The sequence below is a fragment of the Ambystoma mexicanum genome, chromosome 9 (genome assembly GCF_040938575.1).
Source record: "Ambystoma mexicanum isolate Mex_15411 chromosome 9, UKY_AmexF1_1, whole genome shotgun sequence".
NCBI lineage: Eukaryota > Metazoa > Chordata > Amphibia > Caudata > Ambystomatidae > Ambystoma > Ambystoma mexicanum.
In genome coordinates this window covers 686,356,405-686,371,894 of record NC_090931.1, presented here as the reverse complement: position 1 = coordinate 686,371,894, position 15,490 = coordinate 686,356,405, and positions in this window count along the sequence as shown.

Below are 15,490 nucleotides of genomic sequence, written 5' to 3'. Positions count from 1 at the left end.
ATAGATAGCTTTTAGATAGTAGAATTTACCGATCACTAGTACCAGTCTGGGGATGAGGGAAGCCTGGGCTAGGGTGGGATTGCTCCTCTCTAGATTAGATAGAGGGGGACGGCCAGTAGGCCTGTTGCCAATTTCACAACAAAAACCCTTCAATCTCAGTTGGGAGTGTGTTCTTAAGACCATTTGTGATGCTATATTGAAAGGAAAATAACAGCAATAACAACTACTATTTAAATAGATTCCCAGATGCCTCTTTTGTGACTATACGAAGCAGGAATATAATCTGTGCTGCTATTTGGGCAAAAAGTATTTGTTGAAGATGTTTCTAAATCCTCGCATCAGCTCTGTATTTCTGTTTTGTATTTATTTAGTGAAAATGAAAGTGGTTCTCCAAGAACCACGGTGTAAAGCCATATTCATGATTGAGCTGTCACAATGCTGGGTGTTTTACATAGTTATGACGAACCTCAGCGGCCAAAGCATTAGAGGTATGTACAGACATTCAATTTAATGGTGACAGTGGTTGGACATCAGTGTTGGAAAGGTGATCATGCCACTACAGTTCTCTGGCTCTACCTGGTAGTAGAGAAGGTGGTTCTTATGGGTGATCTTGAAGTCAGTCGCTGTTGGAGTGTTCCTAATTTCTGGAGGTGGGAAGTTACAGTGATGGGGGTTCAATGGCAGATGAATAGGCAAAGGTGTGGGGCACTACCAGATGGGCAGGAGAAGTTTAGGTTGAGGAGTGCTTGGGAGAGAAGAGTGCGAGGGGGAACACGTTAGAGAGAGATTCATCCACGTTGGAGGGGGGTACCCATGGATGGAACGCAAGAAGAGGTGATTTTTATAGGAGGTGATTTTCCATGGATAGTCAGTCCACATAAAGGTGGAGCATGACGCTGGATGAGGATCTTTGGAGATTGTAAATGGTCCTGGAAGCAAAGTTCAATACCTTGACATTTGTGATAAATATGCATCACTCAAACTTAAATCAGTCATAAATTCCAAAACGTGGTTCAATCCAGCATTGAGCCTAATGCGGAAACAAGTACGCCAGGCCAATCAAATTTGGAGGGCCTCTAAACTAGAGGCAGATGCAGAGATGGCGAGGATTCGCCTAAGACAATATAAAAACGCCATTTTTACGGCGAAAAACGATTTTCTCCATGAAGAAATCAAGGCAGCAGATAATCAGTCGAAGGCTTTATTTGACGTAGTATCTAGGTTTAGGAGTCCTAAATGCATGTCAATACCGACAGCTAATTCTCAAGAACAGGCCAATAAGTTCAATAACTTTTTTGAACAAAAAATTGTGGATATTCAGAGTAATATCAATGAAGTACTGGAGGCAGAAAAATGGGGTGAAGTAGGAGAAGAGACACCAGAAATAGCAAAATCAGAAAAGGGAGAGATCTTTAGTTTCCAACTTATTGAACAAAAAACCATTCAAGATCTAATACTCCAATTAAAACCGACCAAAGATTCAGCATCTCCTATGGCAGCTTGTACTGCTATCAGTCTAGCTTCTAATCTTACCCCATTCATAACAACTTTTGTGAACAAATCACTTACAGAAGGCTATGTTCCTTGTGCACTCAAGAGTGCACTGGTAAAACCCTTATTGAAAAAACCTAACCTAGATCCCAAGGTACTTAAAAACTACCGCCCGGTAGCGAACCTATGCTGGCCCACTAAAATCCTGGAGAAAATAGTCTGTAACCAATTCCAACAGTTTGTGGATAGTAAGGACATACTGGATGAACACCAATCAGGATTCCGCCCCAATCATGGGACGGAGTCGGCGTTGCTAGCAGTCCAGGATGACCTACTGGAAGTAGCAGATAGGGGAATCAATTCAATATTGCTGATGCTCGACCTATCTGCAGCATTTGATACTATCAACCACAAGACTGTCCTTCAACGGATTAAGAACATCGGAAGGGCAGACAAAACAGTTGTAGACTGGTTCGACTCCTTTCTACAGGATAGAACACAGAGGGTAACCCTGGGAGCTTTTCTCTCAGACTTAATACATTTGAGGTGCGGAGTCCCCCAGGGGTCAGCACTTTCTCCGCTGATCTTTAATTTATACATTCGACCACTATTTGACATCGTGAGGAGACACGGTCTAAGATTTCACTCATATGCGGATGACACACAGATTTATGTGGAGACGGATAATCTGTCAGAGGCTTTCGAGATGATTGACCGTTGTATGCAGGAGGTAAAAAAGTGGATGGCCTGCAATCAACTACAACTCAATGCAGGCAAAACAGAAATAATTCTGTTTAGATCAGAAAAGAAATATAGAGAGGAAGACACAAACTGCAACCCGCAAATCCTGGGAGTGAATATTCCATTCTCATGGAAAGTAAAAAATCTGGGGTGCATTTGGCAGGAAAATCTGGCTTGTGAAGCCCAGATGGGCGCAAAGGTAAAGTCGGTATATTATTCTCTGAGAATGCTTAGAAATGTGCTCCCTTTTCTATCATCTCAGGATCTCCCAGTAGTGGTGGCAGCCCTGGTCAACTCCCACCTTGACTACTGCAATAGTCTCTTCACAGGGATCCCCAAGAAACGAATGCTAAGACTGCAGAGGGCCCAGAACGCGGCCGTCAGGCTAATAGCACACCACAAAAGAGATCATGTCTCCACAGCCAGGAAATCATTACACTGGCTGATGGTGGAAGATCGCATTAAATTTAAGGTGGCTTGTCTGATGTACAAGTGCTATTACAAACTTGCACCTCGTTATTTGAACATCACAATGCAACACTATTATCCAACCAGAGTCCTTCGTTCGGAAGATAAATTTCTGCTATGTGTCCCGAGGACAAAATGTATCTCAAAAGGAGACAGAAGGTTCTCTGTATTTGGGCCTAAGCTCTGGAATCAGCTGCCCCTTAGCACCCGATCTTGTAACACGCTGGGAAGATTCAGAAAGGAATTGAAAACCTTCCTATTTAAATGATTCCTTGCCGTAGGGCCGCTACCACTTAAAACTCCCCACAGTGAAATGGTCAACTTCTAGTGAACATCTGCGCCCGAATGCAGTTATCTGCCCGGTGCGCGTAAGAAATAAATCAAAATCAAAATCAAACCTTGTCGGGAGAAACAAAGGAATTGAAGGAGTCCCTTGAGGAGGATGGATGAGTAATCCAACCTGTTTAGGGCTAAGGTGGCAATGAGGGTTTTTCTAGAGTGAAAGGTGAGGTGGGACATCTTTTGCAGATGTTCAGGGCGTTAGGCATTGCAGCTCTGGAAGCCATAGCAGAGGAGTTGATGAAGTGCCAAAGCTTCACTTTTCTGCCAAAGAAAACCCTAAGATTACAAAACTTGGGAGATGGGTTTAGGCGATCAGGGGGGAAGGATATAGGAGATAAAGGAAGGGTGTGTGGCATTTGTGACTATTGGAAAGCTTATTTTAATTTTAGAATAGTTGATGATCAACCAACACAGGGCCATCCACTGACAGATACCAGATAGGCATTTGGTGATAGGAGGTGACAACTCAGCAGCGAAGGAGGTGAACGAGTTGACAATTTGAGTATCAGTGGCAAATTGACGATGTGGAAAGAAAACATAAGACGTGTTAGCCAAAAGATGAACCATTGAGTATGAAGAAGAGGAGATCCAGCACCACCTTTGGTTGGAACCCTTTGGGAGGGACCGCAGGAGCAGATACCAGTGTTTTGGGAAATGGAGGAGAAAACTGCCAGGCAGAGAGTGCCCAAGTGAGGACAGTGTCCTGAAAGATATGATGTGAGAGAGTGTGATTGAGGCGGAATGATTACATCTGTTGAGGGTGGCCGAGAGAACAAGGAGAATGAAGATGGATGACAGATGGCAATGGTGAACTGTAGAGACATGGACAAGTGCTGTTTAAGTGCACTGTCTCCAGAGGAATCTGGTTTGGCGTGGTCACTAGATCCACTGGCCTCTAGGTATTCAGTGATGTGTTTGGAGACTACACATTCAACACCTTTTGGAATAACGAGGAAGGACAATTTGGTTTTGATAGTTGGCTGTGTTGGCAGGGTTAGTTTTGGGTTTCTTCAAAATGGGTCTGATGTTGGCCACCTTGAAGCAGAATCTGTGTGAAATTACCGAGTTGAAAAGTCAGACTACCAAAAAGATTTTTTTTTTCCCCTTCATTTTTCGCATATATATGTGTGGGGGGAGACTCTCCACAGCCCCCCTCACCTTACAACTATACATTTTTATTAACTTTACCCCCCCCACATATACATATGCGAATAAATGGGGGTCGGGCTTTTGGCGGTAGGACTTTTCTACCTCAGTAATTTCGTCCTATTCATGCATGTAGGATAACAGAGGACGTGAGTGGCTCAAGTGAGGAGAGAGGAAGGAGCAGTTTAAGGGGCCATTCTCTGTTTGCAGTGCAAAGTGGTCAGCACAAGCACAGGTTGGCGTCTTGGATAGTAGGTGCTTGCTGAAGCAGGTGGTCAGTGTGATATTTAATAGTGACTACATGGTGAGAGTAGGGGTGATGGCCAGAAGTAAGAAGGAGGAGGGAGGCATAGGAGGGCAGACAAGTTGTCTCTTATTGTGATTTTGGAGGTGTTGCAACGGAGAGTGTGGAGGAGAAAGAGCAGACTTGACAGGGGGACAAACGTGGACTGGAAGGTCACGTAAAACCTGCGGAAATGCCTTTCTGCGCCCCATCTCCCTTCGTTTTGTGCCTGCAGCGGCGCTGACCCACCAGGAGGCAGTCTTAGGAAAATGATGCGGCCTGATCAGCATCTGTTTGCTGTGGAGGAACTGGAAGGGAGAGCAATCATATCCCCACCAAAACAGATGAACAAGCCAATGCATCACTCCTTCAGCATGAAGCGCTGGCCGTGCACGCTCTATTACTGCCAAGGGCCAGTGAGGGGCTTATGTGAGCCACTGCAGGGCCATGGGTCACTGCCACTTTATGGAGACTGCCTGGGCTTGGCCCTGGCCAGCCCCGGCCCACTTAAAGTCCTGCTGCTGAGCCCTCATGTATGTCCAAATTCACCTGAACTCTTCTATCCCAATGTGCTGTTAATTTCGGACCCCTCCTCTCAATGCAGAAGCCAGCTCGGCTTCCTGGATTCTTCCTGCTAGTCCTTTGTCACTGTTCTCAGTTTGTGTGACACTGCGTTCTTTTGCCGCTCGTCGGACTGTGCCTGCTGGTCTGTCTCTGTACACTGATTGTCCTGGGCCAATAATTGGTATAAACCGCTAGGCTGGGGACTTTACCACCTAGTCTCGTCACTGAGGACCTCATTAAGGACGGAGCACTTGGTCCATGCCCCTTTAGTGCTTCTGGGTATACTGCGCAGGTATGGCGCCCTCTATGCCCATCACATCCTGGTTCCTGTAATCTACTCTTCACCAGACCGTGTGTGCCATACTGTTCTGGGCCCAGCATGTCATACTTGAGCGGCCCCTGCCACAGCAGCAATACTCTCTCTAAAGGGTTATGTTGCACTGCGGAGTCAGGCTCACATCATATCAACTACTTCAAATAACAATTTTCAGCAGTTTATTAAAATAAAATCTTTAAATAATGTACCTATTGATCTCACGTCCAAAGGATACTGAGTCTCGAAAAATGGTATAGAGTCCTTTCAAATGGTCTCCTTAGGCATTAGGGCTGGGGGATAGCTCAGGTGCAATGCACTCGTATTGGAAGCAAAACGACGCGGAGCAGCCCAGGTTTGATCCCCGGGCCCATGCTTGGAAACCTCTGGGTATTAAGCGTGTTATAAATAACCAATTATTATAATTATAACATAAAGCTCTTTACGTTAACATCACTTATCTGACAGTGACTCTGGCCAATTGATCACAATGAGACGTTTACATGCCCACTACTCATAACATTGCAACCCTGGACCAAAACGTTGCTACATCCCAGACGAACTGATAGGAGCTCAGAGATTGAAGTGAGCAGGAACGGTCAGGAGCGGTGTCCCGCTACCTTTGTTTTTTTTTTGTGTTTACCATTCGTCTACCCTTCAAGACCATATTCAGCATTCTATATAGAGGATGTGTCCATTCATGTCCCTGTGCAGGTGTAAAGTTGCAATAGGAGCCTTAGTTAATAGTCACTTAGACTATTGCAATGCCTCGGCTCCACCACTTGTCACATGTTGCACAGTGCTTCCGCTTGCCCTCTCCCCTGCCGAGACCACGGTTCCACTACTTTTTTCAGCACACGTCTACCACTGTAGGAGCTATGATTTTATGTTTACTGTAAGACTGCAGTGCAGAGGCCTAATTTCCCCCCAAATCCTAGGGGTAATATCACACAATCTTTGACTCCTATGACATCACAGGAAATGTCATCCCATGATATTTGACCATGGGCCATTGATTTTTTAAACAACCATAATTGAAGAAACATGGCAAATGCATATCAAAAACAGAGCATTTTCTTTTACATTTTTTTCCTTACTTTGTTTAACTGGCCCTCATTATGACCCTGGCGGAGGACCATGGTGCAATTTGCACCATGGTCCATGGCGCAAAGCTGCCAACTCCGCCATGGGGGTTGGCGGACTTACCGCCCCATTCCGACCTTGGCGGGGCGGTAAGTCCCCAATCCCCATTTACCCTTCCCCATTCCCATTTTTGCCCCATAGGGTATAATGGGAGTGGAGAAGGTGTAAATTACTCCACCGTAAATTACGGTGGCGTAATTAACAACAAGTCCCGTAGCGCCATGGATTTTTCCGCCTGCAAAAAGCAGGCGAAAAAATCACCATGGCGCTACGGGAACTCGTAGTCTGGCGGAAAGGTACGCCATGCTTTACGCCGGCGTAAACCCCTTTCCGCCAGGGTCCTAATGAGGGCCACTGTGTTTTACCAGTTTTTACAAGTTGAATTTGATCGTGTTATGGCCCACATGCTTTCACTTTATCCATCCATTAAACTTTAAAATAAGATAAAAAGAAGGAAAAGAATCGTCTTTTTTCTTACATCAGGTTTTCTGATTATTATATGGGGGTAGGAGCATGCTAATACATAATCATTTTTTTTTCATTCTGTTATAAGTAAAGGCTCTCAACGAAGTTCCCAATTGCTATAACTGGTTTCCTATTGGCCCCATTCATTAAGTAGGTTCACCAATGATCCTCGTCCACACTGACATACTCTGTGAACAGATGGCCAAGATGTGTCCTTCGATTTGACGGGAGACCCTTGCATTCGAGAAGCAAATGTCTCAGGGTTTTAGTTAGGTTCGTCTGGTTACAGAATCTGCACCAACTTGCTCTGGTTTTATCTCTGATAGCAAGGATTTAATTAATTTTTAAAAGGTTCAATCGAGCTCTCAAAAAGGTCGATCACAATTTTTGGTTCGGGAATTTGGACAAGTATCTTCCTGACTCGTTAAGTTTTGGAATGTTCACTGGAAGGTGACTGGAGGATTTATATCTTGTAGCTGTATCTCGAGTGTCACACCAGTCTTGTTCTTTCAATTTTTTCGAGGTTTTCATTAGGTTGTTCATTAGTTTGTCTTGTGAACTTCCGATTTCGTCCAAACGAGTCAAGTTTTTCAATGACCATTTGGCCAGCATTTTATTAGTTCCCTTGGTTAATTCTTCATGAATAATGCTGTAGATTCTTTCTTTTGAAGTTAGGATTTTCTTGAAGAGCATTAAGGTGTTGAGCTCAACTGTAGCTTCCAAGGAAGTTTGGCCTAGTTCCCTCCTGATTATTACTACCAGAGTCGAAGGGGGAGGCATAAAACAGCCCTCCAGAAGGAGCCTTCTAGTTTTCTCCAGATGTCGGTGGGAATTTCTGCATGGCCTCCGCTCCGTAGACAATTGTCGGAACTGCTTTCATGGCAGCTTGGATAGAAAAGCAACCATATTTCTTGTCAAGCTTTTTCGTTTGGTTGATCAGGCTTTTGTTTTTCGTGCATAGGGTTTCTTGCATCAGTATTTCCAGATTGTTTTTGCTGAAGGTGACCCCTAAGTAGCGGAAAGATTGGACCTTTTCAAGGGGGATTCCTCCTAGGTTCCAGGATTTAGAGACCTATCTTTTGACTGTTTTTTCCAACGTCAACGTTTTCGTTTTGTTGATGTTGATCTCGAGATCATTAGTTTGTAAGTAGGCTATTAAATTGTCCAGTTTCCTTTGTAGGCCAACCGCAGTTTGGTCTATAAGGATGATGTCATCAGCATATAATAGCCTGCTTATTTTTTCCTTGGCCACTGTCGGCGGGAATACTCTCATAGATGTTTCAGAGTCCTGTATATCACCCGTATAGGCATTGTAAAATGCTGGAGCCAATGGACAACCTTGCTTAACTCCTCTATACATGAAGATGTTCTTTGAGAGCAGGCCTGCTCTGCTAAGTTGTACTCGCATTGAGGTTTCTGAGTAGCGATCTTTGATCGGAGCAAGGATGGCCCCAGGACAGTTCCAGTTGTTCAATTTCTCCCACAGTTTATCTCAATTGACTCTATCGAAGGCTTGGGAGAGATCAATAAAAGCCAATGCAAGATTCGGTGCGCCTTCTGTCACTTCGGCTTTAAGAATACTAAAACAGAGTATTAGCAGACATACAACACTCCCAAAAAAGCATCGACTCAAGGCATTCTTACTTTTAGCTTATCCGCAGTCAGTTTGATTAAATCTCCCTGGTTCCAAAGTAGCCCACAGGTGTAGCAAGCAGCAACCCCTAGCTATCCCCAAATGACCTCCAGGCTGCAGTGTTGCATGCAGAAGGTTTCCTGAAACATGTGGCGTCCACAGTCAATACATTAGGCAGGTGCTTATCCTAGCCCTGGGAGCAGAAGATGATTCTGTTTCCTTTCATCTATTAAGACACCCTTAGTGCACCCTGATTGCAGGTAGGCCAACTGGCTTTTACCCCTGCATTACGAACGCTGCAGTCTGTTATAGCGTTTTATGCCCAAAACTACTGGATCCCTGCCTTAACTCGTTCCTGCTGCCCCTCTGGGCTTGAAAAGCACTGCAATTGGCCATAATTCTACTTTTAGTGCAAATACTACAGCATTTGCTACGAGGTTCGAAACCACTTCAAAATGGCCGCTCGCCATTTTTCCAAAACTCTCTTTGCCTGAACAGCAACAACAAGCTAAGAAACATCCTGATTGGACAACGGCACCTTCATTTTGTCCAATTGCGAGCCTGCAGGCTCAAGCCGGCCCACACACCAAGGCACACAGAATAAGGCACCTTCCCTGTCGTGAGCCTGTCTGGAGCCTTTTGGAGCACAGGGCCACGAGTCTTACACCTTTCACCTCTCACCCCATGGTTCACCTTGCACCCGCTGCCAAATCCTAATCTTGAAGCAACTCATGGCAGCTTCATCGTCCTGCAAACTGTACCTGACAACTAACTCTGATCCATGTAAGAACTATTATTTACCACTCTACTAGCTTGTGATTTGTCCCCTACACACTGTCTACAGCTAATTGCTTGACGTTACTTAGAACATGCATAGTACATCTAGGCACAATGCTTGTATCTTGTTCTTGTAATGTTTCCTGTCACTACTTGTGATCTTGCCTATACCCTGTCTGGCCTGTATCCGGTAGAAATTGCACCCAAGTGCTGTGTACCTACTCTATGTGACATGCCACCACTTTGCCTTGCCTGCATTTAGTAGAACTGTATCTAAGCGTTGTGCATCTCTCATTGTGCTGCCCACCTGCGACCTGCCTCTAGCCTGCCAGCCTGCACTTGGTAGAATTTATACCTAGGCGCTGGGACCCTGTTGCCATAATTGCTCCTACATGCCTGCACACTGGACCCTGTTGCTATAATTGCTCCTACATGTTTGCACATTGCATTTTAGCCCATATTGTGATTTTTGAATTTAGATGGACCCTGTTGCCATAACTGTTCTTACATGCTTGCACACTGTATTTCAGCACGTACAATGATTTTTTAACTTAGGTGATCCCTTGCTGCTAAATTGCTCCCATTTGTTTGCCATGCCGTCTCTTTACCTGTCTCATAGCGCTGTGACTACTGTGGTGCCGCTATCTGTCGGCCCACCTAAACAGAGGCACTAGTGCCCCCTTGAGCTTCCCCCACATACAGGGTACCCCTACCATTAGTTAGCCCACCCTCACACAAATGATGTATCTGCCAGCTACTTACACAGTCCTATTGAGGACTATCCTACACCTACTCATCACAATTGATGTTAACATGCCTCACATTTTGCCTTCGTGACTCTACCACTTGCCCTAACCCCCACAATACTGCAATACTTCCCACTGAGCCGACACTGCCAGGTATAAGAGGAGCATTAATAAATGCCCAGTCTCTGGTGGCACATGCCACAGAAATAGCCAACCTTATCACAACTGAAAAAATTGACTTCCTCGCCATTACGGAATCTTGGCTGCACTCAGCAGCCGGCCCAGCAATTATGCTAGCTATTCCTGAGCATTACACCCTCTTAAGAATAGACCGCACTTCCTCCCGAGACGGTGGCCTAGCCATAATCGCAAGAACCAGCCTAGCACTGAGACTTGCTCCTCCACTAAAGGTAGACTCTTGCAAACTCCTGACCGCTAAATTAACTACCTCAATCTCCAAAACCTTATCTATCCACCTCATCTAAAGACCTCCAGGCCCTTAAGGATCCTTTGAAGAAGATCTCACCAACATCCTCTCGGATAACCTCAAAAATACTTCACCTAGTCTGCTTCTAGGAGATTTTATCCTTGGCTACAAAGACCTCTCAGATTCCAAAGCCACAGAGATCAACAAATCCATCGAGGAATTAGGCTTCGGCCAAAAGGTAACATGCGCCACTCACACTAAGGGCAGAACCCTTGACTGGATAGCGGAACACCATTGTGTAACTTCCATCAATGCCATAACCCCCTTGCCTTGGTCTGACCACCACCTGATCTCTTTCTCACTTGAAGTCATAGCCCCCCATCATACCATCAGTATAGATCCTGCTATTCCTACAAGGAATAAAAAGAACATTACAGCTGACAAACGTATTCCTCTGATCATCCCAAGCCTGAATTCTCTCCCTGAATCAGTAGACCCACTTACCTTGGTCGAAGAGTATAATAAGATAATGTTATCGGCTTTGGATACCATAGCACCCTTGAAAATCAGAAAATGCAAACAGAAAAAACATGTCAACTCATGGTTCTCTCCCCATTTAAAAGCGATTAGACTGGAGAAACGTAAATGTGAACAGATATGGAGATCAAACCCTTCTGAAACTAACAAAAACGACCTCATTAAACTAGCCTTGCTATACAAAAAAGAAATAATCCTTGCTAAACAAGAATCCTACAACTTGCGCATCACCCAGGCTAACTCCAATACAAAAGAACTCTTCACAATCATTAAAGAATTGGAAACACCTATCCAAGCCCCTGACACCTGCCTTAAGAACAAAACCTGATGCACCAGTATTCAGAGTGCCCTAGCTAATAAAATAACAACCTTACATGCCAAAATTAACAATAAAAAAGAATCCCTCCTCCTCGCCTCCAATTCCAACAACATCTCGGCCCTTGTGCCCTCGAACACCTTACCTTACACCCTGTCCGAACCACTTAAACCCTTCTTCAACTTTAAGAAAGTATCCACTGTAGAAGTTGAAAAAGTCATCCTTACTCTCAAAACTTCCAACTGCCATGGTGACCCTTGCCCTGCACAAATTATAAAAGATGCCGCAAGAGACCTTTCCCCTTTCATAACCAAACTTATAAATGCCTCATTCTCTACCAGTACCGTCCCCACCAACTTGAAACAGTCATGGGTCCTGCCACTACTAAAGATCAAACACTCGACCCGTCTATTCCCACTAATTATCGTCCCATCACGACAGTGCCTTTCCTGCTTAAAATTTTGGACAAAGTAGCGTACCTCCAAATTCAGCAATACTTGGAATGTAACCACCTCCTAGGAGTACGTCAGTCAGGTTTTAGACCACAACACAGAACAGAAACCGCACTGATCGACCTTAAAGCACAAACAGATGCTCTCAGAGACAATGGTAACACAGCACTACTTTTACTGCTCGACCTATCAGCAGCGTTTGGCCTGGTTGACCATAAGACTCTCTGCCACCACTTAGACTCAGCCACCCACTTCTCACAAGAAGCCATAGGCTGGATTCAATCCTTTTTAGATAATAGAACCATGCGGGTCTTCACACCTTCAGCAGCCGCATGCCCCTATTCCTATCATGTTCGGGGTGCCTCAGGGCTCATGTGTTTCGTCCACTCTGTACAACATCTTCACAAAGCCCCTTTTTGATGATCTAGATGCCCTGGTTATCACCTAAACTAACTATGCAGATGATACACCGATCCTCATCCGTTGACGGGAGATTACGACATGGATTTGGCCTTTGTGAATAGAGTATATCTCATCATCCAGGCATGGATGGCCTCTCATGGACTATGCCTGAATGATGAAAAAACAGAACTCCTCATTCTGGGCACTACGGCAAACCTCAATAAATTAGGCCAACTCTACTCTAGCTTCACCATAGACAACAATAACATCCCAATAGCCAAGGAAGTGAAAACTGTTGGGCCTCATTACGAGTAGCCCGGTAAAAGCGGGTTAATTACCAGCATGCCGGAATGAGCGGGTCCGTGCTCGTATGAACCTGCTAATAGCGGGCGATAACGAGTGCGCGAGCACGCGCGTTCCCCCATGCCGGTAATGGTAATTCCTCCATGCCGCTAAAGGGCCTCCAACGCCCCTATACTGGCATCGCAGGACCCGTCCATAGCGGTACCGCCTCATACCAACCCCTAAATACAGGCACGGTAATACCACCATGGTAATACCGTGTTCGCAAAAAACGGACCCGGAAATTATGTCATCGCGCAGGAACGGGAAATGGGCCGGCGGCCATCTTTAAAAACACAATCCATTGCCATCCTCCCCAACAACCAGTCCTTTTGTGTTGTGCTGAGGCAGAAAATAACCAGGATGTCCAAGGAAACCAGGAAGACGACCCCCAGGAAGCGCAAACAGCGTTTTTCAGACGCTGAGCTCAGTATGCTCGCCGACACCCTGGCCCAGCATGCAGACACCATCAGGAGTACTGACATGAAGCATGCGGCCCAGACCAAAAAGAAGAAAGTCTGGCAGGAGGTCGCACAGAGGGTGTCGGCAGTGGGAACCACCCCAAGGAGTGTGCGCGACTGTTGCAAGCGGTGGGATGACCTCCGCCTCAGGGTGAGGAAGATCCTGGCAGACAACAGGAGGGCCGCCATGGCGACAGGCGGGGGGCCACACTCACCTCTGAAGTTGACGCCATGGGAGGAGACAGCCAGTACCTTTATAGATCCCGAATCCATCGAGGGAATTGGAGAGCAGGAGGTGGGCGCCGCATCATCCCCAGAAGAAGGTGAGTGACCCATCACATCCCTGTAGGGTAAACCATGATGTGGCACAAGTGACGTGGAAGTCAGACTAGGCAAGGCAATGCATGTTCCAGGCCCACATCAACATATCCAGTCAAGAATGTGTGCCACACCCTGCCACACACAAATGCATGCCGAGTGCTAATCCCAATCCCAACACATGTGCAACATGACCCGACCATGCCCATGTAACTCACCACACAGACACCATACCAATGCCATGCCACCAGCCATGCATTGATTGCCCACATGCCCCCTCAGAACAACAAATGCCACATCCCTGTAATAATTGGATGCATGAATGTATGACCATATCACAGCGCAATAGATTATCGCTGCCATGTGACACCATCACTGATGACCTGCATCTCTTCTATCCCCCAGGCACCGGTGAGGAAGATGCAGGCAGGACAGGGGTGCAAGTGCATCTACTTCACAGCAAGGGGCGAGGGCCTCCGCCATCGCCACCCCCCAGACCCAGAAACTGCCCAGACCAACAGGCAGTGTGCCACACCGCGCAGAAAGCCAGCAGGAAACACCTACAGCCAGAGTACAGCAGCAGCCACCCACAACAGTGGGAGGCGTTTCCATTCCCGCTCCGCCAACCACCACGGACATTGTGGATGCTGATGTTGAGAATGAGGGTGACACAGTCATGCCAACCACACCCACCCCAAGCCCCATTACCAGCCTCCCCCCCTACAGAGGCCGAGGGAAGCGACGATCCATGCCTCCACGACTCGGACCTTGGAGAGTCAGACATATGCCTCTTTGAGGAGGACTGTGCCCTGGATGTGGGTACCACGCAAGTGCCATCCACCACCCTGCCTACCAGCACCCTGCCTACCAGCACTCTCCCTACCAGCACCCTGCCTACCAGCACCCCGCCTACCAGCACTCCTGCTGCCAACGACTCCTTCGAGGCTCGCCTGTCAAGGGTTGAGGCACGACAGGAGTCGATGCTCGAACTGATGCGGCAACAAATTACCAATGGTAATGACTCCATGAGGGCCATTGCCACAGCCAGCGCTGCCAACACTGCTGCTGTTGAGGCATCCACAACTGCCATGATGGAGTGTCTGGGGGCACTTACGCAAACACTGATGTCAAACCTGCCTCAAATGCAGTGCCCACACCTTGGGGCAGGCGGTGTCTAGTAAAATGGTCGACAGACGAATGGTCGACAGACAAATGGTCGACAAAATTTGGTGGACAGGACAAATGATTGAATTTTTTTTTTAGTTATATATATATTTTTTAGGTTTTTATTTAGGGAAAAAAGGGGTTTTTAGCAAAAAAAAGGGGGCTGGGGCGACCCCCCCAAAAAAAATAAAATTGGAAAAAACAAAAAAAAAAATCGATCATTTGACCTGTCGACCTTTTGGTGTCGACCATTTGTCCTGTCGAGCATTTAGATTCGACCAGTTGACCTACAACCTCTGCATGGGACAGGCCACTGACACCTCCACTGCCACAACCCCTTCGACCTCAGCCCAATCAAGCCCTGTGCGGATGACGGGGAGGAGTGTACGGTGCTTGGACATGGCACCCCCGGATCGCAAAATAGCAAAGAAGTAGAGTGGGCAGACAATGCCATTGGACAAATGGACGTTGGTCAAGGGAACAGTGATTGGTGTACAATTGGGGACATTTGGGGTTTGTAGGGTGGGTGAGAGAGTTCACTGGGGTGTTATTGGGGTTTGTAGGGTAGGTGAGGGAGTTCACTGGGGTGTTATTGGGGTTTTTAGGGTGGGTGAGGGAGGTCACTGGGGGTTGTGAGGGGAATATGTTTACATTTTCACATGTCTGAAAAATACACCCGTTGATTGCAAGGAAATCAATGGCTGGACATACTTTATTTTGTGCATGTACATTTAATGTGTGATGGTGTACAGTGGCAAACTTCTAACAAAACAAGTGTGCATGTCCACATGCAGCCAGTGTGTCACTGGCACATTACTTTCATGGTCCCTGCGTTTCAGAAGTATTCGTCAATTAGTGCTTGGCATACAGCATGGCCATCCCGTGCATCACGTACTGGCAGGGGGGCACCTTCGCCTTCGTCTCCATCCCCTTCATCCTCACGCTGCCCGTGCATGTCA